Raw genomic sequence first — 24,618 nt, 5'->3', positions numbered from 1 at the left:
TTCACTGAATTTGTGGCGCCCTCCCGAAAGACTTAATGTAAAAGAGGCTCGTTGGTCTAGGGGTATGATTCTCGCTTTGGGTGCGAGAGGTCCCGGGTTCAAATCCCGGACGAGCCCGGGGATTTCAGACCAAGCAGCTAGAGCAAGAGCAACAAGGTTGAATCCTTCCTTTTGCAGCACTGAGCCAAACTCAAAACTGTCATGTTTTTGAAACCCTTACTACTGCTTGTGTTCATCTGTACTACAACATAGCCAAGATTCAGCCAGATGACAAGCGCTTATTTCCTTGCACAGAACGAACTCAGAATCGCTGCCTGCCAGGGAGTGTGGCTCCCTAACGACAAACGCTTTCTATTAAAACTAGTGCCTTCCCATTCTGTAAGAGGCCAGCATTCAGTGACTCTACAACTGTACGCAAGTAGCTGAAACTATTGTCAGTCAGGCTCGTTGGTCTAGGGGTATGATTCTCGCTTCGGGTGCGAGAGGTCCCGGGTTCAAATCCCGGACGAGCCCTCTCACCTTTAGTATGAGTTCAAGGGTTCTCTGACTCTGTATGCAATTGCATGTGATACCACAGGATTTTTTTTTTCTTTTTTTAAGCTGGGTGATAAAACAAATTGTGCTCTTCTTGGTGTATGAAAGGCATTGTTTTCCCTTAGAAGTTGACAGAGAAGAAAGCTCATTCTGACGGAGAAGAAAGCTCATTCAGAAGCTCAAGCCCGCTTGAATGAGTCAGTCAGAAACTAGACTTGCTGAAGTTCTCTCTGGAGCTGAGACTCAGTGAGTTCCCCAAAAATCACCCGAAGGGCAATCTGATTATGGAGGAGTTAGCCATGTTGTCCTCCCCACCTCTCAGCCCTTGCCAAAGCATTTACTTTTCTTTATCAACAACTTCATAGTCTGGCCATTTACTGCAACCCACATAGTACTTGACGTCACGTTCTGCAGCATCAGAGGCTGATGCTTTGGCAAAATTGAACTTTTTTCGCAGGTCTGTAGATGCTGTAGTGGGATTCAAAGCATTTTAAATCGCTCTTAACTGAATTACCGTGGCTCTTTTGCAGAAACGCTAAACACGGGTATACTTGTTGTTCTGTGGAGTTTCTTTGAATAACTTTTCATTGACTTTTTGCAGCATCGGCTTAGAGCAAGCGCAACAAGCACGCCCTAGTAACAGCCTCCCTAGGTGGGAGGCTGATGCCTTTTAGTTCAAAGTCAAGCCTACGGCATAGCCTATATGCGGCTGTTTACATTTAGAGCCCGCCATTTCTGTTCCATGTGTTTTTCTCCAATTACACAGCCATTTTGGTTATATGGACAAAACAAACGTATCAATGATGTTTTTCAATGACTAGATTAATTTAAAGTTCATGACTCTTTCCCACCTGTTTTGTGTGTAGTCTGCCTCTCTGCTTTCGTACGCAAAGCCTTCGTCGTAGGTCCAGTGCAAAAGCAAGAAGTGGCCTTTTCCCCTTAGGCCACTGGGCCTCTTCCGCACAGTGCTTTGTGTAATTTCAGCCTGAAAGGGCACATGCACGGGCAGGCAAGAATGATTCACTGACAGTCTGACGCACACAAAACCCCACCACAGCTATCCGAAGTTTGTCCGTTCTATGCTAACTCAGATCTTGCGGTCATTATTGCTTTGAACAAACCATCCTTGAATTTGTCGAACATCCAACTTAAATATAGCCCATTAAAGCAACCCAGGTGGGACTTGAACTCACAATCTCCAGCTCCCGAGGCTGATGCCTTATCCATTAGGCCACTGGGCCTTGTCTGGAGTTCTTTTTCCTTTGATCAGTAATTTGGCTTCAAGGGGTTTCTAACGCTCAAACAGCTACACTTTCGTATCTCGACGCCGGGTCGTGTTCCGTCTTTGAGATGGGCTTCACTGAATTTGTGGCGCCCTCCCGAAAGACTTAATGTAAAAGAGGCTCGTTGGTCTAGGGGTATGATTCTCGCTTTGGGTGCGAGAGGTCCCGGGTTCAAATCCCGGACGAGCCCGGGGATTTCAGACCAAGCAGCTAGAGCAACAAGGTTGGATCCTACCTTTTGCAGCACTGAGCCAAACTCAAAACTGTCATGTTTTTGAAACCCTTACTACTGCTTGTGTTCATCTGTACTACAACACAGTCAGATGACAAGCGTTTATTTCCTGCACAGAATGTACTCTGAATCGCTGCCTGCCAGAGAGTACGGCTCCCTAACGACAAACGCTCTTATTAAAACTAGTCCCTGCTCATTCTGTTTGAGGCCAGCGTTCGGTGACTGTACAAGTGTACGCAAGTAGCCCCATCCAGCGTCAGGCAGGCTCGTTGGTCTAGTGGTATGATTCTCGCTTCGGGTGCTAGAGATCCCGGCTTCAAATCCCGGGCGAGCCCTCTCACCTTTAGTATGAGTTCAAGGGTTCTCTGACTCTGTATGCAATTGCATGTGATACCACAGGATTTTTTTTTTCTTTTTTTAAGGTGGGTGATAAAACAAATTGTGCTCTTCTTGGTGTATGAAAGGCATTGTTTTCCCTTAGAAGTTGACAGAGAAGAAAGCTCATTCTGACAGAGAAGAAAGCTCATTCAGAAGCTCAAGCCCGCTTGAATGAGTCAGTCAGAAACTAGACTTGCTGAAGTTCTCTCTGGAGCTGAGACTCAGTGAGTTGCCCAAAAATCACCCGAAGGGCAATCTGATTATGGAGGAGTTAGCCATGTTGTCCTCCCCACCTCTCAGCCCCCGCCAAAGCATTTACTTTTCTTTATCAACAACTTCATAGTCTGGCCATTTACTGCAACCCACATAGTACTTGACGTCACGTTCTGCAGCATCAGAGGCTGATGCTTTGGCAAAATTTAACTTTTTTCGCAAGTCTGTAGATGCTGTAGTGGGATTCAAAGCATTTTAAATAGCTCTTAACTGAATTACCGTGGCTCTTTTGCAGAAACGCTAAGCACGGGTATACTTGTTGTTCTGTGGAGTTTCTTTGAACAACTTTCCATTGACTTTTTGCAGCATCGGCTTAGAGCAAGCGCAACAAGCACGCCCTAGTAACAGCCTCCCTAGGTGGAGGGCTGATGCCTTTTAGTTCAAAGTCAAGCCTACGGCATAGCCTATATGCGGCTGTTTACATTTAGAGCCCGCCATTTCTGTTCCATGTGTTTTTCTCCAATTACACAGCCATTTTGGTTATATGGACAAAACAAACGTATCAATGATGTTTTTCGATGACTAGATTAATTTAAAGTTCATGACTCTTTCCCACCTGTTTTGTGTGTAGTCTGCCTCTCTGCTTTCGTACGCAAAGCCTTCGTCGTAGGTCCAGTGCAAAAGCAAGAAGTGGCCTTTTCCCCTTAGGCCACTGGGCCTCTTGCGCACAGTGCTTTGTGTAATTTCAGCCTGAAAGGGCACATGCACGGGCAGGCAAGAATGATTCACTGACAGTCTGACGCACACAAAACCCCACCACAGCTATCCGAAGTTTGTCCGTTCTATGCTAACTCAGATCTTGCGGTCATTATTGCTTTGAACAAACCATCCTTGAATTTGTCGAACATCCAACTTAAATATAGCCCATTAAAGACGACCCAGGTGGGACTTGAACCCACAATCTCCAGCTCCGGAGGCTGATGCCTTATCCATTAGGCCACTGGGCCTTGTCTGGAGTTCTTTTTCCTTTGATCAGTAATTTGGCTTCAAGGGGTTTCTAACGCTCAAACAGCTACACTTTCGTATCTCGACGCCAGGTCGTGTTCCGTCTTTGAGATGGGCTTCACTGAATTTGTGGCGCCCTCCCGAAAGATTTAATGTAAAAGAGGCTCGTTGGTCTAGGGGTATGATTCTCGCTTTGGGTGCGAGAGGTCCCGGGTTCAAATCCCGGACGAGCCCGGGGATTTCAGACCAAGCAGCTAGAGCAACAAGGTTGGATCCTTCCTTTTGCAGCACTGAGCCAAACTCAAAACTGTCATGTTTTTGAAACCCTTACTACTGCTTGTGTTCATCTGTACTACAACATAGCCAAGATTCAGCCAGATGACAAGCGCTTATTTCCTTGCACAGAACGAACTCAGAATCGCTGCCTGCCAGGGAGTGTGGCTCCCTAACGACAAACGCTTTCTATTAAAACTAGTGCCTTCCCATTCTGTAAGAGGCCAGCATTCAGTGACTCTACAACTGTACGCAAGTAGCCGAATCTATTGTCAGTCAGGCTCGTTGGTCTAGGGGTATGATTCTCGCTTCGGGTGCGAGAGGTCCCGGGTTCAAATCCCGGACGAGCCCTCTCACTTTTAGTATGAGTTCAAGGGTTCTCTGACTCTGTATGCAATTGCATGTGATACCACAGGATTTTTTTTTTCTTTTTTTAAGCTGGGTGATAAAACAAATTGTGCTCTTCTTGGTGTATGAAAGGCATTGTTTTCCCTTAGAAGTTGACAGAGAAGAAAGCTCATTCTGACGGAGAAGAAAGCTCATTCAGAAGCTCAAGCCCGCTTGAATGAGTCAGTCAGAGACTAGACTTGCTGAAGTTCTCTCTGGAGCTGAGACTCAGTGAGTTCCCCAAAAATCACCCGAAGGGCAATCTGATTATGGAGGAGTTAGCCATGTTGTCCTCCCCACCTCTCAGCCCTTGCCAAAGCATTTACTTTTCTTTATCAACAACTTCATAGTCTGGCCATTTACTGCAACCCACATAGTACTTGACGTCACGTTCTGCAGCATCAGAGGCTGATGCTTTGGCAAAATTGAACTTTTTTCGCAGGTCTGTAGATGCTGTAGTGGGATTCAAAGCATTTTAAATCGCTCTTAACTGAATTACCGTGGCTCTTTTGCAGAAACGCTAAACACGGGTATACTTGTTGTTCTGTGGAGTTTCTTTGAATAACTTTTCATTGACTTTTTGCAGCATCGGCTTAGAGCAAGCGCAACAAGCACGCCCTAGTAACAGCCTCCCTAGGTGGGAGGCTGATGCCTTTTAGTTCAAAGTCAAGCCTACGGCATAGCCTATATGCGGCTGTTTACATTTAGAGCCCGCCATTTCTGTTCCATGTGTTTTTCTCCAATTACACAGCCATTTTGGTTATATGGACAAAACAAACGTATCAATGATGTTTTTCGATGACTAGATTAATTTAAAGTTCATGACTCTTTCCCACCTGTTTTGTGTGTAGTCTGCCTCTCTGCTTTCGTACGCAAAGCCTTCGTCGTAGGTCCAGTGCAAAAGCAAGAAGTGGCCTTTTCCCCTTAGGCCACTGGGCCTCTTGCGCACAGTGCTTTGTGTAATTTCAGCCTGAAAGGGCACATGCACGGGCAGGCAAGAATGATTCACTGACAGTCTGACGCACACAAAACCCCACCACAGCTATCCGAAGTTTGTCCGTTCTATGCTAACTCAGATCTTGCGGTCATTATTGCTTTGAACAAACCATCCTTGAATTTGTCGAACATCCAACTTAAATATAGCCCATTAAAGCAACCCAGGTGGGACTTGAACTCACAATCTCCAGCTCCCGAGGCTGATGCCTTATCCATTAGGCCACTGGGCCTTGTCTGGAGTTCTTTTTCCTTGGATCAGTAATTTGGCTTCAAGGGGTTTCTAACGCTCAAACAGCTACACTTTCGTATCTCGACGCCGGGTCGTGTTCCGTCTTTGAGATGGGCTTCACTGAATTTGTGGCGCCCTCCCGAAAGACTTAATGTAAAAGAGGCTCGTTGGTCTAGGGGTATGATTCTCGCTTTGGGTGCGAGAGGTCCCGGGTTCAAATCCCGGACGAGCCCGGGGATTTCAGACCAAGCAGCTAGAGCAACAAGGTTGGATCCTTCCTTTTGCAGCACTGAGCCAAACTCAAAACTGTCATGTTTTTGAAACCCTTACTACTGCTTGTGTTCATCTGTACTACAACACAGTCAGATGACAAGCGTTTATTTCCTGCACGGAATGTACTCTGAATCGCTGCCTGCCAGAGAGTACGGCTCCCTAACGACAAACGCTCTTATTAAAACTAGTCCCTGCTCATTCTGTTTGAGGCCAGCGTTCGGTGACTGTACAAGTGTACGCAAGTAGCCCCATCCAGCGTCAGGCAGGCTCGTTGGTCTAGTGGTATGATTCTCGCTTCGGGTGCTAGAGATCCCGGCTTCAAATCCCGGGCGAGCCCTCTCACCTTTAGTATGAGTTCAAGGGTTCTCTGACTCTGTATGCAATTGCATGTGATACCACAGGATTTTTTTTTTCTTTTTTTAAGGTGGGTGATAAAACAAATTGTGCTCTTCTTGGTGTATGAAAGGCATTGTTTTCCCTTAGAAGTTGACAGAGAAGAAAGCTCATTCTGACGGAGAAGAAAGCTCATTCAGAAGCTCAAGCCCGCTTGAATGAGTCAGTCAGAAACTAGACTTGCTGAAGTTCTCTCTGGAGCTGAGACTCAGTGAGTTGCCCAAAAATCACCCGAAGGGCAATCTGATTATGGAGGAGTTAGCCATGTTGTCCTCCCCACCTCTCAGCCCCCGCCAAAGCATTTACTTTTCTTTATCAACAACTTCATAGTCTGGCCATTTACTGCAACCCACATAGTACTTGACGTCACGTTCTGCAGCATCAGAGGCTGATGCTTTGGCAAAATTTAACTTTTTTCGCAAGTCTGTAGATGCTGTAGTGGGATTCAAAGCATTTTAAATAGCTCTTAACTGAATTACCGTGGCTCTTTTGCAGAAACGCTAAGCACGGGTATACTTGTTGTTCTGTGGAGTTTCTTTGAACAACTTTTCATTGACTTTTTGCAGCATCGGCTTAGAGCAAGCGCAACAAGCACGCCCTAGTAACAGCCTCCCTAGGTGGAGGGCTGATGCCTTTTAGTTCAAAGTCAAGCCTACGGCATAGCCTATATGCGGCTGTTTACATTTAGAGCCCGCCATTTCTGTTCCATGTGTTTTTCTTCAATTACACAGCCATTTTGGTTATATGGACAAAACAATCGTATCAATGATGTTTTTCGATGACTAGATTAATTTAAAGTTCATGACTCTTTCCCACCTGTTTTGTGTGTAGTCTGCCTCTCTGCTTTCGTACACAAAGCCTTCGTCGTAGGTCCAGTGCAAAAGCAAGAAGTGGCCTTTTCCCCTTAGGCCACTGGGCCTCTTGCGCACAGTGCTTTGTGTAATTTCATCCTGAAAGGGCACATGCACGGGCAGGCAAGAATGATTCACTGACAGTCTGACGCACACAAAACCCCACCACAGCTATCCGAAGTTTGTCCGTTCTATGCTAACTCAGATCTTGCGGTCATTATTGCTTTGAACAAACCATCCTTGAATTTGTCGAACATCCAACTTAAATATAGCCCATTAAAGCAACCCAGGTGGGACTTGAACTCACAATCTCCAGCTCCCGAGGCTGATGCCTTATCCATTAGGCCACTGGACCTTGTCTGGAGTTCTTTTTCCTGTGATCAGTAATTTGGCTTCAAAGGGTTTCTAACGCTCAAACAGCTACACTTTCGTATCTCGACGCCGGGTCGTTTTCCGTCTTTGAGATGGGCTTCACTGAATTTGTGGCGCCCTCCCGAAAGACTTAATGAAAAAGAGGCTCGTTGGTCTAGGGGTATGATTCTCGCTTTGGGTGCGAGAGGTCCCGGGTTCAAATCCCGGACGAGCCCGGGGATTTCAGACCAAGCAGCTAGAGCAACAAGGTTGGATCCTTCCTTTTGCAGTTTTTGCTGCAGGCTGCAGGCTGCAGGCTGCAGGCTTTCATGTTTTTGAAACCCTTACTACTGCTTGTGTTCATCTGTACTACAACACAGTCAGATGACAAGTGTTTATTTCCTGCACAGAATGTACTCTGAATCGCTGCCTGCCAGAGAGTACGGCTCCCTAACGACAAACGCTCTTATTAAAACTAGTCCCTGCTCATTCTGTTTGAGGCCAGCGTTCAGTGACTGTACAAGTGTACGCAAGTAGCCCCATCCAGCGTCAGGCAGGCTCGTTGGTCTAGTGGTATGATTCTCGCTTCGGGTGCTAGAGATCCCGGCTTCGCTTTGGCAAAATTTAACTTTTTTCGCAGGTCTGTAGATGCTGTAGTGGGATTCAAAGCATTTTAAATCGCTCTTAACTGAATTACCGTGGCTCTTTTGCAGAAACGCTAAGCACGGGTATACTTGTTGTTCTGTGGAGTTTCTTTGAACAACTTTTCATTGACTTTTTGCAGCATCGGCTTAGAGCAAGCGCAACAAGCACGCCCTAGTAACAGCCTCCCTAGGTGGGAGGCTGATGCCTTTTAGTTCAAAGTCAAGCCTACGGCATAGCCTATATGCGGCTGTTTACATTTAGAGCCCGCCATTTCTGTTCCATGTGTTTTTCTCCAATTACACAGCCATTTTGGTTATATGGACAAAACAAACGTATCAATGATGTTTTTCGATGACTAGATTAATTTAAAGTTCATGACTCTTTCCCACCTGTTTTGTGTGTAGTCTGCCTCTCTGCTTTCGTACGTAAAGCCTTCGTCGTAGGTCCAGTGCAAAAGCAAGAAGTGGCCTTTTCCCCTTAGGCCACTGGGACTCTTGCGCACAGTGCTTTGTGTAATTTCAGCCTGAAAGGGCACATGCACGGGCAGGCAAGAATGATTCACTGACAGTCTGACGCACACAAAACCCCACCACAGCTATCCGAAGTTTGTCCGTTCTATGCTAACTCAGATCTTGCGGTCATTATTGCTTTGAACAAACCATCCTTGAATTTGTCGAACATCCAACTTAAATATAGCCCATTAAAGACGACCCAGGTGGGACTTGAACTCACAATCTCCAGCTCCGGAGGCTGATGCCTTATCCATTAGGCCACTGGGCCTTGTCTGGAGTTCTTTTTCCTTTGATCAGTAATTTGGCTTCAAGGGGTTTCTAACGCTCAAACAGCTACACTTTCGTATCTCGACGCCAGGTCGTGTTCCGTCTTTGAGATGGGCTTCACTGAATTTGTGGCGCCCTCCCGAAAGACTTAATGTAAAAGAGGCTCGTTGGTCTAGGGGTATGATTCTCGCTTTGGGTGCGAGAGGTCCTGGGTTCAAATCCCGGACGAGCCCGGGGATTTCAGACCAAGCAGCTAGAGCAACAAGGTTGGATCCTTCCTTTTGCAGCACTGAGCCAAACTCAAAACTGTCATGTTTTTGAAACCCTTACTACTGCTTGTGTTCATCTGTACTACAACATAGCCAAGATTCAGCCAGATGACAAGCGCTTATTTCCTTGCACAGAACGAACTCAGAATCGCTGCCTGCCAGGGAGTGTGGCTCCCTAACGACAAACGCTTTCTATTAAAACTAGTGCCTTTACGCAAGTAGCCGAATCTATTGTCAGTCAGGCTCGTTGGTCTAGGGGTATGTTTCTCGCTTCGGGTGCGAGAGGTCCCGGGTTCAAATCCCGGACGAGCCCAGCAGTTTCAGAACAAGCAGCCAGTCAGATGACAAGCGTTTATTTCCTGCACAGAATGTACTCTGAATCGCTGCCTGCCAGAGAGTACGGCTCCCTAACGACAAACGCTCTTATTAAAACTAGTCCCTGCTCATTCTGTTTGAGGCCAGCGTTCGGTGACTGTACAAGTGTACGCAAGTAGCCCCATCCAGCGTCAGGCAGGCTCGTTGGTCTAGTGGTATGATTCTCGCTTCGGGGTGCTAGAGATCCCGGCTTCAAATCCCGGACGAGCCCTCTCACCTTTAGTATGAGTTCAAGGGTTCTCTGACTCTGTATGCAATTGCATGTGATACCACAGGATTTTTTTTTCTTTTTTTAAGCTGGGTGATAAAACAAATTGTGCTCTTCTTGGTGTATGAAAGGCATTGTTTTCCCTTAGAAGTTGACAGAGAAGAAAGCTCATTCTGACGGAGAAGAAAGCTCATTCAGAAGCTCAAGCCCGCTTGAATGAGTCAGTCAGAAACTAGACTTGCTGAAGTTCTCTCTGGAGCTGAGACTCAGTGAGTTGCCCAAAAATCACCCGAAGGGCAATCTGATTATGGAGGAGTTAGCCATGTTGTCCTCCCCACCTCTCAGCCCCCGCCAAAGCATTTACTTTTCTTTATCAACAACTTCATAGTCTGGCCATTTACTGCAACCCACATAGTACTTGACGTCACGTTCTGCAGCATCAGAGGCTGATGCTTTGGCAAAATTGAACTTTTTTCGCAGGTCTGTAGATGCTGTAGTGGGATTCAAAGCATTTTAAATAGCTCTTAACTGAATTACCGTGGCTCTTTTGCAGAAACGCTAAGCACGGGTATACTTGTTCTGTGGAGTTTCTTTGAACAACTTTTCATTGACTTTTTGCAGCATCGGCTTAGAGCAAGCGCAACAAGCACGCCCTAGTAACAGCCTCCCTAGGTGGAGGGCTGATGCCTTTTAGTTCAAAGTCAAGCCTACGGCATAGCCTATATGCGGCTGTTTACATTTAGAGCCCGCCATTTCTGTTCCATGTGTTTTTCTCCAATTACACAGCCATTTTGGTTATATGGACAAAACAAACGTATCAATGATGTTTTTCGATGACTAGATTAATTTAAAGTTCATGACTCTTTCCCACCTGTTTTGTGTGTAGTCTGCCTCTCTGCTTTCGTACGCAAAGCCTTCGTCGTAGGTCCAGTGCAAAAGCAAGAAGTGGCCTTTTCCCCTTAGGCCACTGGGCCTCTTGCGCACAGTGCTTTGTGTAATTTCAGCCTGAAAGGGCACATGCACGGGCAGGCAAGAATGATTCACTGACAGTCTGACGCACACAAAACCCCACCACAGCTATCCGAAGTTTGTCCGTTCTATGCTAACTCAGATCTTGCGGTCATTATTGCTTTGAACAAACCATCCTTGAATTTGTCGAACATCCAACTTAAATATAGCCCATTAAAGCAACCCAGGTGGGACTTGAACTCACAATCTCCAGCTCCCGAGGCTGATGCCTTATCCATTAGGCCACTGGGCCTTGTCTGGAGTTCTTTTTCCTTTGATCAGTAATTTGGCTTCAAAGGGTTTCTAACGCTCAAACAGCTACACTTTCGTATCTCGACGCCGGGTCGTGTTCCGTCTTTGAGATGGGCTTCACTGAATTTGTGGCGCCCTCCCGAAAGACTTAATGTAAAAGAGGCTCGTTGGTCTAGGGGTATGATTCTCGCTTTGGGTGCGAGAGGTCCCGGGTTCAAATCCCGGACGAGCCCGGGGATTTCAGACCAAGCAGCTAGAGCAACAAGGTTGAATCCTTCCTTTTGCAGCACTGAGCCAAACTCAAAACTGTCATGTTTTTGAAACCCTTACTACTGCTTGTGTTCATCTGTACTACAACACAGTCAGATGACAAGCGTTTATTTCCTGCACAGAATGTACTCTGAATCGCTGCCTGCCAGAGAGTACGGCTCCCTAACGACAAACGCTCTTATTAAAACTAGTCCCTGCTCATTCTGTTTGAGGCCAGCGTTCGGTGACTGTACAAGTGTACGCAAGTAGCCCCATCCAGCGTCAGGCAGGATCGTTGGTCTAGTGGTATGATTCTCGCTTCGGGTGCTAGAGATCCCGGCTTCAAATCCTGGACGAGCCCTCTCACCTTTAGTATGAGTTCAAGGGTTCTCTGACTCTGTATGCAATTGCATGTGATACCACAGGATTTTTTTTTCTTTTTTTAAGCTGGGTGATAAAACGAATTGTGCTCTTCTTGGTGTATGAAAGGCATTGTTTTCCCTTAGAAGTTGACAGAGAAGAAAGCTCATTCTGACGGAGAAGAAAGCTCATTCAGAAGCTCAAGCCCGCTTGAATGAGTCAGTCAGAAACTAGACTTGCTGAAGTTCTCTCTGGAGGTGAGACTCAGGGAGTTGCCCAAAAATCACCCGAAGGGCAATCTGATTATGGAGGAGTTAGCCATGTTGTCCTCCCCACCTCTCAGCCCCCGCCAAAGCATTTACTTTTCTTTATCAACAACTTCATAGTCTGGCCATTTACTGCAACCCACATAGTAGTTGACGTCACGTTCTGCAGCATCAGAGGCTGATGCTTTGGCAAAATTGAACTTTTTTCGCAGGTCTGTAGATGCTGTAGTGGGATTCAAAGCATTTTAAATCGCTCTTAACTGAATTACCGTGGCTCTTTTGCAGAAACGCTAAGCACGGGTATACTTGTTGTTCTGTGGAGTTTCTTTGAACAACTTTTCATTGACTTTTTGCAGCATCGGCTTAGAGCAAGCGCAACAAGCACGCCCTAGTAACAGCCTCCCTAGGTGGGAGGCTGATGCCTTTTAGTTCAAAGTCAAGCCTACGGCATAGCCTATATGCGGCTGTTTACATTTAGAGCCCGCCATTTCTGTTCCATGTGTTTTTCTCCAATTACACAGCCATTTTGGTTATATGGACAAAACAAACGTATCAATGATGTTTTTCGATGACTAGATTAATTTAAAGTTCATGACTCTTTCCCACCTGTTTTGTGTGTAGTCTGCCTCTCTGCTTTCGTACGCAAAGCCTTCGTCGTAGGTCCAGTGCAAAAGCAAGAAGTGGCCTTTTCCCCTTAGGCCACTGGGCCTCTTGCGCACAGTGCTTTGTGTAATTTCAGCCTGAAAGGGCACATGCACGGGCAGGCAAGAATGATTCACTGACAGTCTGACGCACACAAAACCCCACCACAGCTATCCGAAGTTTGTCCGTTCTATGCTAACTCAGATCTTGCGGTCATTATTGCTTTGAACAAACCATCCTTGAATTTGTCGAACATCCAACTTAAATATAGCCCATTAAAGCAACCCAGGTGGGACTTGAACTCACAATCTCCAGCTCCCGAGGCTGATGCCTTATCCATTAGGCCACTGGGCCTTGTCTGGAGTTCTTTTTCCTTTGATCAGTAATTTGGCTTCAAAGGGTTTCTAACGCTCAAACAGCTACACTTTCGTATCTCGACGCCGGGTCGTGTTCCGTCTTTGAGATGGGCTTCACTGAATATGTGGCGCCCTCCCGAAAGACTTAATGTAAAAGAGGCTCGTTGGTCTAGGGGTATGATTCTCGCTTTGGGTGCGAGAGGTCCCGGGTTCAAATCCCGGACGAGCCCGGGGATTTCAGACCAAGTAGCTAGAGCAACAAGGTTGGATCCTTCCTTTTGCAGCACTGAGCCAAACTCAAAACTGTCATGTTTTTGAAACCCTTACTACTGCTTGTGTTCATCTGTACTACAACACAGTCAGATGACAAGCGTTTATTTCCTGCACAGAATGTACTCTGAATCGCTGCCTGCCAGAGAGTACGGCTCCCTAACGACAGTCCCTGCTCATTCTGTTTGAGGCCAGCGTTCGGTGACTGTACAAGTGTACGCAAGTAGCCCCATGCAGCGTCAGGCAGGATCGTTGGTCTAGTGGTATGATTCTCGCTTCGGGTGCTAGAGATCCCGGCTTCAAATCCTGGACGAGCCCTCTCACCTTTAGTATGAGTTCAAGGGTTCTCTGACTCTGTATGCAATTGCATGTGATACCACAGGATTTTTTTTTCTTTTTTTAAGCTGGGTGATAAAACAAATTGTGCTCTTCTTGGTGTATGAAAGGCATTGTTTTCCCTTAGAAGTTGACAGAGAAGAAAGCTCATTCTGACGGAGAAGAAAGCTCATTCAGAAGCTCAAGCCCGCTTGAATGAGTCAGTCAGAAACTAGACTTGCTGAAGTTCTCTCTGGAGCTGAGACTCAGTGAGTTGCCCAAAAATCACCCGAAGGGCAATCTGATTATGGAGGAGTTAGCCATGTTGTCCTCCCCACCTCTCAGCCCCCGCCAAAGCATTTACTTTTCTTTATCAACAACTTCATAGTCTGGCCATTTACTGCAACCCACATAGTACTTGACGTCACGTTCTGCAGCATCAGAGGCTGATGCTTTGGCAAAATTGAACTTTTTTCGCAGGTCTGTAGATGCTGTAGTGGGATTCAAAGCATTTTAAATAGCTCTTAACTGAATTACCGTGGCTCTTTTGCAGAAACGCTAAGCACGGGTATACTTGTTCTGTGGAGTTTCTTTGAACAACTTTTCATTGACTTTTTGCAGCATCGGCTTAGAGCAAGCGCAACAAGCACGCCCTAGTAACAGCCTCCCTAGGTGGAGGGCTGATGCCTTTTAGTTCAAAGTCAAGCCTACGGCATAGCCTATATGCGGCTGTTTACATTTAGAGCCCGCCATTTCTGTTCCATGTGTTTTTCTCCAATTACACAGCCATTTTGGTTATATGGACAAAACAAACGTATCAATGATGTTTTTCGATGACTAGATTAATTTAAAGTTCATGACTCTTTCCCACCTGTTTTGTGTGTAGTCTGCCTCTCTGCTTTCGTACGCAAAGCCTTCGTCGTAGGTCCAGTGCAAAAGCAAGAAGTGGCCTTTTCCCCTTAGGCCACTGGGCCTCTTGCGCACAGTGCTTTGTGTAATTTCAGCCTGAAAGGGCACATGCACGGGCAGGCAAGAATGATTCACTGACAGTCTGACGCACACAAAACCCCACCACAGCTATCCGAAGTTTGTCCGTTCTATGCTAACTCAGATCTTGCGGTCATTATTGCTTTGAACAAACCATCCTTGAATTTGTCGAACATCCAACTTAAATATAGCCCATTAAAGCAACCCAGGTGGGACTTGAACTCACAATCTCCAGCTCCCGAGGCTGATGCCTTATCCATTAGGCCACTGGGCCTTGTCTGGAGTTCTTTTTCCTTTGATCAGTAATTTGGCTTCAAAGGGTTTCTAACGCTCAAACAGCTACACTTTCGTATCTCGACGCCGGGTCGTGTTCCGTCTTTGAGATGGGCTTCACTGAATTTGTGGCGCCCTCCCGAAAGACTTAATGTAAAAGAGGCTCGTTGGTCTAGGGGTATGATTCTCGCTTTGGGTGCGAGAGGTCCCGGGTTCAAATCCCGGACGAGCCCGGGGATTTCAGACCAAGCAGCTAGAGCAACAAGGTTGAATCCTTCCTTTTGCAGCACTGAGCCAAACTCAAAACTGTCATGTTTTTGAAACCCTTACTACTGCTTGTGTTCATCTGTACTACAACACAGTCAGATGACAAGCGTTTATTTCCTGCACAGAATGTACTCTGAATCGCTGCCTGCCAGAGAGTACGGCTCCCTAACGACAAACGCTCTTATTAAAACTAGTCCCTGCTCATTCTGTTTGAGGCCAGCGTTCGGTGACTGTACAAGTGTACGCAAGTAGCCCCATCCAGCGTCAGGCAGGATCGTTGGTCTAGTGGTATGATTCTCGCTTCGGGTGCTAGAGATCCCGGCTTCAAATCCTGGACGAGCCCTCTCACCTTTAGTATGAGTTCAAGGGTTCTCTGACTCTGTATGCAATTGCATGTGATACCACAGGATTTTTTTTTCTTTTTTTAAGCTGGGTGATAAAACGAATTGTGCTCTTCTTGGTGTATGAAAGGCATTGTTTTCCCTTAGAAGTTGACAGAGAAGAAAGCTCATTCTGACGGAGAAGAAAGCTCATTCAGAAGCTCAAGCCCGCTTGAATGAGTCAGTCAGAAACTAGACTTGCTGAAGTTCTCTCTGGAGGTGAGACTCAGGGAGTTGCCCAAAAATCACCCGAAGGGCAATCTGATTATGGAGGAGTTAGCCATGTTGTCCTCCCCACCTCTCAGCCCCCGCCAAAGCATTTACTTTTCTTTATCAACAACTTCATAGTCTGGCCATTTACTGCAACCCACATAGTACTTGACGTCACGTTCTGCAGCATCAGAGGCTGATGCTTTGGCAAAATTGAACTTTTTTCGCAGGTCTGTAGATGCTGTAGTGGGATTCAAAGCATTTTAAATCGCTCTTAACTGAATTACCGTGGCTCTTTTGCAGAAACGCTAAGCACGGGTATACTTGTTGTTCTGTGGAGTTTCTTTGAACAACTTTTCATTGACTTTTTGCAGCATCGGCTTAGAGCAAGCGCAACAAGCACGCCCTAGTAACAGCCTCCCTAGGTGGGAGGCTGATGCCTTTTAGTTCAAAGTCAAGCCTACGGCATAGCCTATATGCGGCTGTTTACATTTAGAGCCCGCCATTTCTGTTCCATGTGTTTTTCTCCAATTACACAGCCATTTTGGTTATATGGACAAAACAAACGTATCAATGATGTTTTTCGATGACTAGATTAATTTAAAGTTCATGACTCTTTCCCACCTGTTTTGTGTGTAGTCTGCCTCTCTGCTTTCGTACGCAAAGCCTTCGTCGTAGGTCCAGTGCAAAAGCAAGAAGTGGCCTTTTCCCCTTAGGCCACTGGGCCTCTTGCGCACAGTGCTTTGTGTAATTTCAGCCTGAAAGGGCACATGCACGGGCAGGCAAGAATGATTCACTGACAGTCTGACGCACACAAAACCCCACCACAGCTATCCGAAGTTTGTCCGTTCTATGCTAACTCAGATCTTGCGGTCATTATTGCTTTGAACAAACCATCCTTGAATTTGTCGAACATCCAACTTAAATATAGCCCATTAAAGCAACCCAGGTGGGACTTGAACTCACAATCTCCAGCTCCCGAGGCTGATGCCTTATCCATTAGGCCACTGGGCCTTGTCTGGAGTTCTTTTTCCTTTGATCAGTAATTTGGCTTCAAAGGGTTTCTAACGCTCAAACAGCTACACTTTCGTATCTCGACGCCGGGTCGTGTTCCGTCTTTGAGATGGGCTTCACTGAATATGTGGCGCCCTCCCGAAAGACTTAATGTAAAAGAGGCTCGTTGGTCTAGGGGTATGATTCTCGCTTTGGGTGCGAGAGGTCCCGGGTTCAAATCCCGGACGAGCCCGGGGATTTCAGACCAAGTAGCTAGAGCAACAAGGTTGGATCCTTCCTTTTGCAGCACTGAGCCAAACTCAAAACTGTCATGTTTTTGAAACCCTTACTACTGCTTGTGTTCATCTGTACTACAACACAGTCAGATGACAAGCGTTTATTTCCTGCACAGAATGTACTCTGAATCGCTGCCTGCCAGAGAGTACGGCTCCCTAACGACAGTCCCTGCTCATTCTGTTTGAGGCCAGCGTTCGGTGACTGTACAAGTGTACGCAAGTAGCCCCATCCAGCGTCAGGCAGGATCGTTGGTCTAGTGGTATGATTCTCGCTTCGGGTGCTAGAGATCCCGGCTTCAAATCCTGGACGAGCCCTCTCACCTTTAGTATGAGTTCAAGGGTTCTCTGACTCTGTATGCAATTGCATGTGATACCACAGGATTTTTTTTCTTTTTTTAAGCTGGGTGATAAAACGAATTGTGCTCTTCTTGGTGTATGAAAGGCATTGTTTTCCCTTAGAAGTTGACAGAGAAGAAAGCTCATTCTGACGGAGAAGAAAGCTCATTCAGAAGCTCAAGCCCGCTTGAATGAGTCAGTCAGAAACTAGACTTGCTGAAGTTCTCTCTGGAGGTGAGACTCAGTGAGTTGCCCAAAAATCACCCGAAGGGCAATCTGATTATGGAGGAGTTAGCCATGTTGTCCTCCCCACCTCTCAGCCCCCGCCAAAGCATTTACTTTTCTTTATCAACAACTTCATAGTCTGGCCATTTACTGCAACCCACATAGTACTTGACGTCACGTTCTGCAGCATCAGAGGCTGATGCTTTGGCAAAATTGAACTTTTTTCGCAGGTCTGTAGATGCTGTAGTGGGATTCAAAGCATTTTAAATGGCTCTTAACTGAATTACCGTGGCTCTTTTGCAGAAACGCTAAGCACGGGTATACTTGTTGTTCTGTGGAGTTTCTTTGAACAACTTTTCATTGACTTTTTGCAGCATCGGCTTAGAGCAAGCGCAACAAGCACGCCCTAGTAACAGCCTCCCTAGGTGGGAGGCTGATGCCTTTTAGTTCAAAGTCAAGCCTACGGCATAGCCTATATGCGGCTGTTTACATTTAGAGCCCGCCATTTCTGTTCCATGTGTTTTTCTCCAATTACACAGCCATTTTGGTTATATGGACAAAACAAACGTATCAATGATGTTTTTCGATGACTAGATTAATTTAAAGTTCATGACTCTTTCCCACCTGTTTTGTGTGTAGTCTGCCTCTCTGCTTTCGTACGCAAAGCCTTCGTCGTAGGTCCAGTGCAAAAGCAAGAAGTGGCCTTTTCCCCTTAGGCCACTGGGCCTCTTGCGCACAGTGCTTTGTGTAATTTCAGCCTGAAAGGGCACATGCACGGGCAGGCAAGAATGATTCACTGACAGTCTGACGCACACAAAACCCCACCACAGCTATCCGAAGTTTGTCCATTCTATGCTAACTCAGATCTTGCGGTCATTATTGCTTTGAACAAACCATCCTTGAATTTGTCGAACATCCAACTTAAATATAGCCCATTAAAGACGACCCAGGTGGGACTTGAACTCACAATCTCCAGCTCCGGAGGCTGATGCCTTATCCATTAGGCCACTGGGCCTTGTCTGGAGTTCTTTTACCTTTGATCAGTAATTTGGCTTCAAGGGGTTTCTAACGCTCAAACAGCTACACTTTCGTATCTCGACGCCAGGTCGTGTTCCGTCTTTGAGATGGGCTTCACTGAATTTGTGCCGCCCTCCCGAAAGACTTAATGTAAAAGAGGCTCGTTGGTCTAGGGGTATGATTCTCGCTTTGGGTGCGAGAGGTCCCGGGTTCAAATCCCGGACGAGCCTGGGGATTTCAGACCAAGCAGCTAGAGCAACAAGGTTGGATCCTTCCTTTTGCAGCACTGAGCCAAACTCAAAACTGTCATGTTTTGAAACCCTTACTACTGCTTGTGTTCATCTGTACTACAACATAGCCAAGATTCAGCCAGATGACAAGCGCTTATTTCCTTGCACAGAACGAACTCAGAATCGCTGCCTGCCAGGGAGTGTGGCTCCCTAACGACAAACGCTTTCTATTAAAACTAGTGCCTTCCCATTCTGTAAGAGGCCAGCATTCAGTGACTCTACAACTGTACGCAAGTAGCCGAATCTATTGTCAGTCAGGCTCGTTGGTCTAGGGGTATGATTCTCGCTTCGGGTGCGAGAGGTCCCGGGTTCAAATCCCGGACGAGCCCAGCAGTTTCAGAACAAGCAGCCAGTCAGATGATAAGCGTTTATTTCCTGCACAGAATGTACTCTGAATCGCTGCCTGCCAGAGAGTACGGCTCCCTAACGACAAACGCTCTTATTAAAACTTGTCCCTGCTCATTCTGTTTGAGGCCAGCGTTCGGTGACTGTACAAGTGTACGCAAGTAGCCCCATCCAGCGTCAGGCAGGATCGTTGGTCTAGTGGTATGATTCTCGCTTCGGGTGCTAGAGATCCAGGCTTCAAATCCTGGACGAGCCCTCTCACCTTTAGTATGAGTTCAAGGGTTCTCTGACTCTGTATGCAATTGCATGTGATACCACAGGATTTTTTTTTCTTTTTTTAAGCTGGGTGATAAAACAAATTGTACTCTTCTTGGTGTATGAAAGGCATTGTTTTCCCATAGAAGTTGACAGAGAAGAAAGCTCATTCTGACGGAGAAGAAAGCTCATTCAGAAGCTCAAGCCCGCTTGAATGAGTCAGTCAGAAACTAGACTTGCTGAAGTTCTCTCTGGAGCTGAGACTCAGTGACTTGCCCAAAAATCACCCGAAGGGCAATCTGATTATGGAGGAGTTAGCCATGTTGTCCTCCCCACCTCTCAGCCCCCGCCAAAGCATTTACTTTTCTTTATCAACAACTTCATAGTCTGGCCATTTACTGCAACCCACATAGTACTTGACGTCACGTTCTGCAGCATCAGAGGCTGATGCTTTGGCAAAATTTAACTTTTTTCGCAGGTCTGTAGATGCTGTAGTGGGATTCAAAGCATTTTAAATAGCTCTTAACTGAATTACCGTGGCTCTTTTGCAGAAACGCTAAGCACGGGTATACTTGTTGTTCTGTGGAGTTTCTTTGAACAACTTTTCATTGACTTTTTGCAGCATCGGCTTAGAGCAAGCGCAACAAGCACGCCCTAGTAACAGCCTCCCTAGGTGGAGGGCTGATGCCTTTTAGTTCAAAGTCAAGCCTACGGCATAGCCTATATGCGGCTGTTTACATTTAGAGCCCGCCATTTCTGTTCCATGTGTTTTTCTCCAATTACACAGCCATTTTGGTTATATGGACAAAACAATCGTATCAATGATGTTTTTCGATGACTAGATTAATTTAAAGTTCATGACTCTTTCCCACCTGTTTTGTGTGTAGTCTGCCTCTCTGCTTTCGTACACAAAGCCTTCGTCGTAGGTCCAGTGCAAAAGCAAGAAGTGGCCTTTTCCCCTTAGGCCACTGGGCCTCTTGCGCACAGTGCTTTGTGTAATTTCAGCCTGAAAGGGCACATGCACGGGCAGGCAAGAATGATTCACTGACAGTCTGACGCACACAAAACCCCACCACAGCTATCCGAAGTTTGTCCGTTCTATGCTAACTCAGATCTTGCGGTCATTATTGCTTTGAACAAACCATCCTTGAATTTGTCGAACATCCAACTTAAATATAGCCCATTAAAGCAACCCAGGTGGGACTTGAACTCACAATCTCCAGCTCCCGAGGCTGATGCCTTATCCATTAGGCCACTGGACCTTGTCTGGAGTTCTTTTTCCTTTGATCAGTAATTTGGCTTCAAAGGGTTTCTAACGCTCAAACAGCTACACTTTCGTATCTCGACGCCGGGTCGTGTTCCGTCTTTGAGATGGGCTTCACTGAATTTGTGGCGCCCTCCCGAAAGACTTAATGAAAAAGAGGCTCGTTGGTCTAGGGGTATGATTCTCGCTTTGGGTGCGAGAGGTCCCGGGTTCAAATCCCGGACGAGCCCGGGGATTTCAGACCAAGCAGCTAGAGCAACAAGGTTGGATCCTTCCTTTTGCAGCACTGAGCCAAACTCAAAACTGTCATGTTTTTGAAACCCTTACTACTGCTTGTGTTCATCTGTACTACAACACAGTCAGATGACAAGTGTTTATTTCCTGCACAGAATGTACTCTGAATCGCTGCCTGCCAGAGAGTACGGCTCCCTAACGACAAACGCTCTTATTAAAACTAGTCCCTGCTCATTCTGTTTGAGGCCAGCGTTCGGTGACTGTACAAGTGTACGCAAGTAGCCCCATCCAGCGTCAGGCAGGCTCGTGTGTCTAGTGGTATGATTCTCGCTTCGGGGTGCTAGAGATCCCGGCTTCAAATCCCGGACGAGCCCTCTCACCTTTAGTATGAGTTCAAGGGTTCTCTGACTCTGTATGCAATTGCATGTGATACCACAGGATTTTTTTTTTCTTTTTTTAAGCTGGGTGATAAAACAAATTGTGCTCTTCTTGGTGTATGAAAGGCATTGTTTTCCCTTAGAAGTTGACAGAGAAGAAAGCTCATTCTGACGGAGAAGAAAGCTCATTCAGAAGCTCAAGCCCGCTTGAATGAGTCAGTCAGAAACTAGACTTGCTGAAGTTCTCTCTGGAGCTGAGACTCAGTGAGTTGCCCAAAAATCACCCGAAGGGCAATCTGATTATGGAGGAGTTAGCCATGTTGTCCTCCCCACCTCTCAGCCCCCGCCAAAGCATTTACTTTTCTTTATCAACAACTTCATAGTCTGGCCATTTACTGCAACCCACATAGTACTTGACGTCACGTTCTGCAGCATCAGAGGCTGATGCTTTGGCAAAATTGAACTTTTTTCGCAGGTCTGTAGATGCTGTAGTGGGATTCAAAGCATTTTAAATCGCTCTTAACTGAATTACCGTGCCTCTTTTGCAGAAACGCTAAGCACGGGTATACTTGTTGTTCTGTGGAGTTTCTTTGAACAACTTTTCATTGACTTTTTGCAGCATCGGCTTAGAGCAAGCGCAACAAGCACGCCCTAGTAACAGCCTCCCTAGGTGGGAGGCTGATGCCTTTTAGTTCAAAGTCAAGCCTACGGCATAGCCTATATGCGGCTGTTTACATTTAGAGCCCGCCATTTCTGTTCCATGTGTTTTTCTCCAATTACACAGCCATTTTGGTTATATGGACAAAACAATCGTATCAATGATGTTTTTCGATGACTAGATTAATTTAAAGTTCATGACTCTTTCCCACCTGTTTTGTGTGTAGTCTGCCTCTCTGCTTTCGTACGCAAAGCCGTCGTCGTAGGTCCAGTGCAAAAGCAAGAAGTGGCCTTTTCCCCTTAGGCCACTGGGCCTCTTGCGCACAGTGCTTTGTGTAATTTCAGCCTGAAAGGGCACATGCACGGGCAGGCAAGAATGATTCACTGACAGTCTGACGCACACAAAACCCCACCACAGCTATCCGAAGTTTGTCCGTTCTATGCTAACTCAGATCTTGCGGTCATTATTGCTTTGAACAAACCATCCTTGAATTTGTCGAACATCCAACTTAAATATAGCCCATTAAAGCAACCCAGGTGGGACTTGAACTCACAATCTCCAGCTCCCGAGGCTGATGCCTTATCCATTAGGCCACTGGACCTTGTCTGGAGTTCTTTTTCCTTTGATCAGTAATTTGGCTTCAAAGGGTTTCTAACGCTCAAACAGCTACACTTTCGTATCTCGACGCCGGGTCGTGTTCCGTCTTTGAGATGGGCTTCACTGAATTTGTGGCGCCCTCCCGAAAGACTTAATGAAAAAGAGGCTCGTTGGTCTAGGGGTATGATTCTAGCTTTGGGTGCGAGAGGTCCCGGGTTCAAATCCCGGACGAGCCCGGGGATTTCAGACCAAGCAGCTAGAGCAACAAGGTTGGATCCTTCCTTTTGCAGCACTGAGCCAAACTCAAAACTGTCATGTTTTTGAAACCCTTACTACTGCTTGTGTTCATCTGTACTACAACACAGTCAGATGACAAGTGTTTATTTCCTGCACAGAATGTACTCTGAATCGCTGCCTGCCAGAGAGTACGGCTCCCTAACGACAAACGCTCTTATTAAAACTAGTCCCTGCTCATTCTGTTTGAGGCCAGCGTTCGGTGACTGTACAAGTGTACGCAAGTAGCCCCATCCAGCGTCAGGCAGGCTCGTGTGTCTAGTGGTATGATTCTCGCTTCGGGGTGCTAGAGATCCCGGCTTCAAATCCCGGACGAGCCCTCTCACCTTTAGTATGAGTTCAAGGGTTCTCTGACTCTGTATGCAATTGCATGTGATACCACAGGATTTTTTTTTTCTTTTTTTAAGCTGGGTGATAAAACAAATTGTGCTCTTCTTGGTGTATGAAAGGCATTGTTTTCCCTTAGAAGTTGACAGAGAAGAAAGCTCATTCTGACGGAGAAGAAAGCTCATTCAGAAGCTCAAGCCCGCTTGAATGAGTCAGTCAGAAACTAGACTTGCTGAAGTTCTCTCTGGAGCTGAGACTCAGTGAGTTGCCCAAAAATCACCCGAAGGGCAATCTGATTATGGAGGAGTTAGCCATGTTGTCCTCCCCACCTCTCAGCCCCCGCCAAAGCATTTACTTTTCTTTATCAACAACTTCATAGTCTGGCCATTTACTGCAACCCACATAGTACTTGACGTCACGTTCTGCAGCATCAGAGGCTGATGCTTTGGCAAAATTGAACTTTTTTCGCAGGTCTGTAGATGCTGTAGTGGGATTCAAAGCATTTTAAATCGCTCTTAACTGAATTACCGTGGCTCTTTTGCAGAAACGCTAAGCACGGGTATACTTGTTGTTCTGTGGAGTTTCTTTGAACAACTTTTCATTGACTTTTTGCAGCATCGGCTTAGAGCAAGCGCAACAAGCACGCCCTAGTAACAGCCTCCCTAGGTGGGAGGCTGATGCCTTTTAGTTCAAAGTCAAGCCTACGGCATAGCCTATATGCGGCTGTTTACATTTAGAGCCCGCCATTTCTGTTCCATGTGTTTTTCTCCAATTACACAGCCATTTTGGTTATATGGACAAAACAAACGTATCAATGATGTTTTTCGATGACTAGATTAATTTAAAGTTCATGACTCTTTCCCACCTGTTTTGTGTGTAGTCTGCCTCTCTGCTTTCGTACGCAAAGCCGTCGTCGTAGGTCCAGTGCAAAAGCAAGAAGTGGCCTTTTCCCCTTAGGCCACTGGGCCTCTTGCGCACAGTGCTTTGTGTAATTTCAGCCTGAAAGGGCACATGCACGGGCAGGCAAGAATGATTCACTGACAGTCTGACGCACACAAAACCCCACCACAGCTATCCGAAGTTTGTCCGTTCTATGCTAACTCAGATCTTGCGGTCATTATTGCTTTGAACAAACCATCCTTGAATTTGTCGAACATCCAACTTAAATATAGCCCATTAAAGACGACCCAGGTGGGACTTGAACCCACAATCTCCAGCTCCGGAGGCTGATGCCTTATCCATTAGGCCTTACTACTATAAGCTTACTACTGCTTGTGTTCATCTGTACTACAACATAGCCAAGATTCAGCCAGATGACAAGCGCTTATTTCCTTGCACAGAACGAACTCAGAATCGCTGCCTGCCAGGGAGTGTGGCTCCCTAACGACAAACGCTTTCTATTAAAACTAGTGCCTTCCCATTCTGTAAGAGGCCAGCATTCAGTGACTCTACAACTGTACGCAAGTAGCCGAATCTATTGTCAGTCAGGCTCGTTGGTCTAGGGGTATGATTCTCGCTTCGGGTGCGAGAGGTCCCGGGTTCAAATCCCGGACGAGCCCAGCAGTTTCAGAACAAGCAGCCAGTCAGATGACAAGTGTTTA

General features: G+C 46.4%; 27 non-coding genes across 27 annotated transcripts; 18 read left to right on the top strand and 9 right to left on the bottom strand.

Moving 5' to 3' along the window:
* Positions 1-45: 45 nt before the first annotated feature.
* trnap-ugg (transfer RNA proline (anticodon UGG)) lies at positions 46-117 on the top strand. Its single transcript has one exon. It is a non-coding gene; the product is annotated as a tRNA-Pro (tRNA).
* A 324-nt stretch (positions 118-441) lies between these two features.
* trnap-cgg (transfer RNA proline (anticodon CGG)) lies at positions 442-513 on the top strand. Its single transcript has one exon. It is a non-coding gene; the product is annotated as a tRNA-Pro (tRNA).
* Positions 514-1,702: 1,189 nt separating this feature from the next.
* Positions 1,703-1,775, bottom strand: trnap-cgg (transfer RNA proline (anticodon CGG)). Its single transcript has one exon. It is a non-coding gene; the product is annotated as a tRNA-Pro (tRNA).
* Positions 1,776-1,935: 160 nt separating this feature from the next.
* On the top strand, positions 1,936-2,007 carry trnap-ugg (transfer RNA proline (anticodon UGG)). Its single transcript has one exon. It is a non-coding gene; the product is annotated as a tRNA-Pro (tRNA).
* Positions 2,008-3,574: 1,567 nt separating this feature from the next.
* trnar-ccg (transfer RNA arginine (anticodon CCG)) lies at positions 3,575-3,647 on the bottom strand. Its single transcript has one exon. It is a non-coding gene; the product is annotated as a tRNA-Arg (tRNA).
* A 160-nt stretch (positions 3,648-3,807) lies between these two features.
* On the top strand, positions 3,808-3,879 carry trnap-ugg (transfer RNA proline (anticodon UGG)). Its single transcript has one exon. It is a non-coding gene; the product is annotated as a tRNA-Pro (tRNA).
* A 318-nt stretch (positions 3,880-4,197) lies between these two features.
* trnap-cgg (transfer RNA proline (anticodon CGG)) lies at positions 4,198-4,269 on the top strand. Its single transcript has one exon. It is a non-coding gene; the product is annotated as a tRNA-Pro (tRNA).
* A 1,189-nt stretch (positions 4,270-5,458) lies between these two features.
* On the bottom strand, positions 5,459-5,531 carry trnap-cgg (transfer RNA proline (anticodon CGG)). Its single transcript has one exon. It is a non-coding gene; the product is annotated as a tRNA-Pro (tRNA).
* Positions 5,532-5,691: 160 nt separating this feature from the next.
* trnap-ugg (transfer RNA proline (anticodon UGG)) lies at positions 5,692-5,763 on the top strand. The gene has a single exon. It is a non-coding gene; the product is annotated as a tRNA-Pro (tRNA).
* Positions 5,764-7,562: 1,799 nt separating this feature from the next.
* Positions 7,563-7,634, top strand: trnap-ugg (transfer RNA proline (anticodon UGG)). The gene has a single exon. It is a non-coding gene; the product is annotated as a tRNA-Pro (tRNA).
* Positions 7,635-8,750: 1,116 nt separating this feature from the next.
* Positions 8,751-8,823, bottom strand: trnar-ccg (transfer RNA arginine (anticodon CCG)). Its single transcript has one exon. It is a non-coding gene; the product is annotated as a tRNA-Arg (tRNA).
* Positions 8,824-8,983: 160 nt separating this feature from the next.
* Positions 8,984-9,055, top strand: trnap-ugg (transfer RNA proline (anticodon UGG)). Its single transcript has one exon. It is a non-coding gene; the product is annotated as a tRNA-Pro (tRNA).
* A 277-nt stretch (positions 9,056-9,332) lies between these two features.
* trnap-cgg (transfer RNA proline (anticodon CGG)) lies at positions 9,333-9,404 on the top strand. The gene has a single exon. It is a non-coding gene; the product is annotated as a tRNA-Pro (tRNA).
* A 1,458-nt stretch (positions 9,405-10,862) lies between these two features.
* trnap-cgg (transfer RNA proline (anticodon CGG)) lies at positions 10,863-10,935 on the bottom strand. The gene has a single exon. It is a non-coding gene; the product is annotated as a tRNA-Pro (tRNA).
* A 160-nt stretch (positions 10,936-11,095) lies between these two features.
* trnap-ugg (transfer RNA proline (anticodon UGG)) lies at positions 11,096-11,167 on the top strand. The gene has a single exon. It is a non-coding gene; the product is annotated as a tRNA-Pro (tRNA).
* Positions 11,168-12,732: 1,565 nt separating this feature from the next.
* trnap-cgg (transfer RNA proline (anticodon CGG)) lies at positions 12,733-12,805 on the bottom strand. Its single transcript has one exon. It is a non-coding gene; the product is annotated as a tRNA-Pro (tRNA).
* A 160-nt stretch (positions 12,806-12,965) lies between these two features.
* trnap-ugg (transfer RNA proline (anticodon UGG)) lies at positions 12,966-13,037 on the top strand. Its single transcript has one exon. It is a non-coding gene; the product is annotated as a tRNA-Pro (tRNA).
* A 1,543-nt stretch (positions 13,038-14,580) lies between these two features.
* Positions 14,581-14,653, bottom strand: trnap-cgg (transfer RNA proline (anticodon CGG)). The gene has a single exon. It is a non-coding gene; the product is annotated as a tRNA-Pro (tRNA).
* Positions 14,654-14,813: 160 nt separating this feature from the next.
* On the top strand, positions 14,814-14,885 carry trnap-ugg (transfer RNA proline (anticodon UGG)). Its single transcript has one exon. It is a non-coding gene; the product is annotated as a tRNA-Pro (tRNA).
* A 1,565-nt stretch (positions 14,886-16,450) lies between these two features.
* trnap-cgg (transfer RNA proline (anticodon CGG)) lies at positions 16,451-16,523 on the bottom strand. Its single transcript has one exon. It is a non-coding gene; the product is annotated as a tRNA-Pro (tRNA).
* A 160-nt stretch (positions 16,524-16,683) lies between these two features.
* trnap-ugg (transfer RNA proline (anticodon UGG)) lies at positions 16,684-16,755 on the top strand. The gene has a single exon. It is a non-coding gene; the product is annotated as a tRNA-Pro (tRNA).
* Positions 16,756-18,301: 1,546 nt separating this feature from the next.
* Positions 18,302-18,374, bottom strand: trnar-ccg (transfer RNA arginine (anticodon CCG)). The gene has a single exon. It is a non-coding gene; the product is annotated as a tRNA-Arg (tRNA).
* Positions 18,375-18,534: 160 nt separating this feature from the next.
* trnap-ugg (transfer RNA proline (anticodon UGG)) lies at positions 18,535-18,606 on the top strand. Its single transcript has one exon. It is a non-coding gene; the product is annotated as a tRNA-Pro (tRNA).
* Positions 18,607-18,923: 317 nt separating this feature from the next.
* Positions 18,924-18,995, top strand: trnap-cgg (transfer RNA proline (anticodon CGG)). The gene has a single exon. It is a non-coding gene; the product is annotated as a tRNA-Pro (tRNA).
* Positions 18,996-20,688: 1,693 nt separating this feature from the next.
* On the top strand, positions 20,689-20,760 carry trnap-ugg (transfer RNA proline (anticodon UGG)). Its single transcript has one exon. It is a non-coding gene; the product is annotated as a tRNA-Pro (tRNA).
* Positions 20,761-22,560: 1,800 nt separating this feature from the next.
* Positions 22,561-22,632, top strand: trnap-ugg (transfer RNA proline (anticodon UGG)). The gene has a single exon. It is a non-coding gene; the product is annotated as a tRNA-Pro (tRNA).
* A 1,872-nt stretch (positions 22,633-24,504) lies between these two features.
* Positions 24,505-24,576, top strand: trnap-cgg (transfer RNA proline (anticodon CGG)). Its single transcript has one exon. It is a non-coding gene; the product is annotated as a tRNA-Pro (tRNA).
* Positions 24,577-24,618: the final 42 nt, after the last annotated feature.

Source organism: Siphateles boraxobius, unplaced genomic scaffold, assembly GCF_051911475.1.
Source record: "Siphateles boraxobius isolate OS27281-9 unplaced genomic scaffold, OSU_SipBor_1 25, whole genome shotgun sequence".
Taxonomy (NCBI): domain Eukaryota; kingdom Metazoa; phylum Chordata; class Actinopteri; order Cypriniformes; family Leuciscidae; genus Siphateles; species Siphateles boraxobius.
This window is presented reverse-complemented; position numbering and strand designations above follow the sequence as displayed.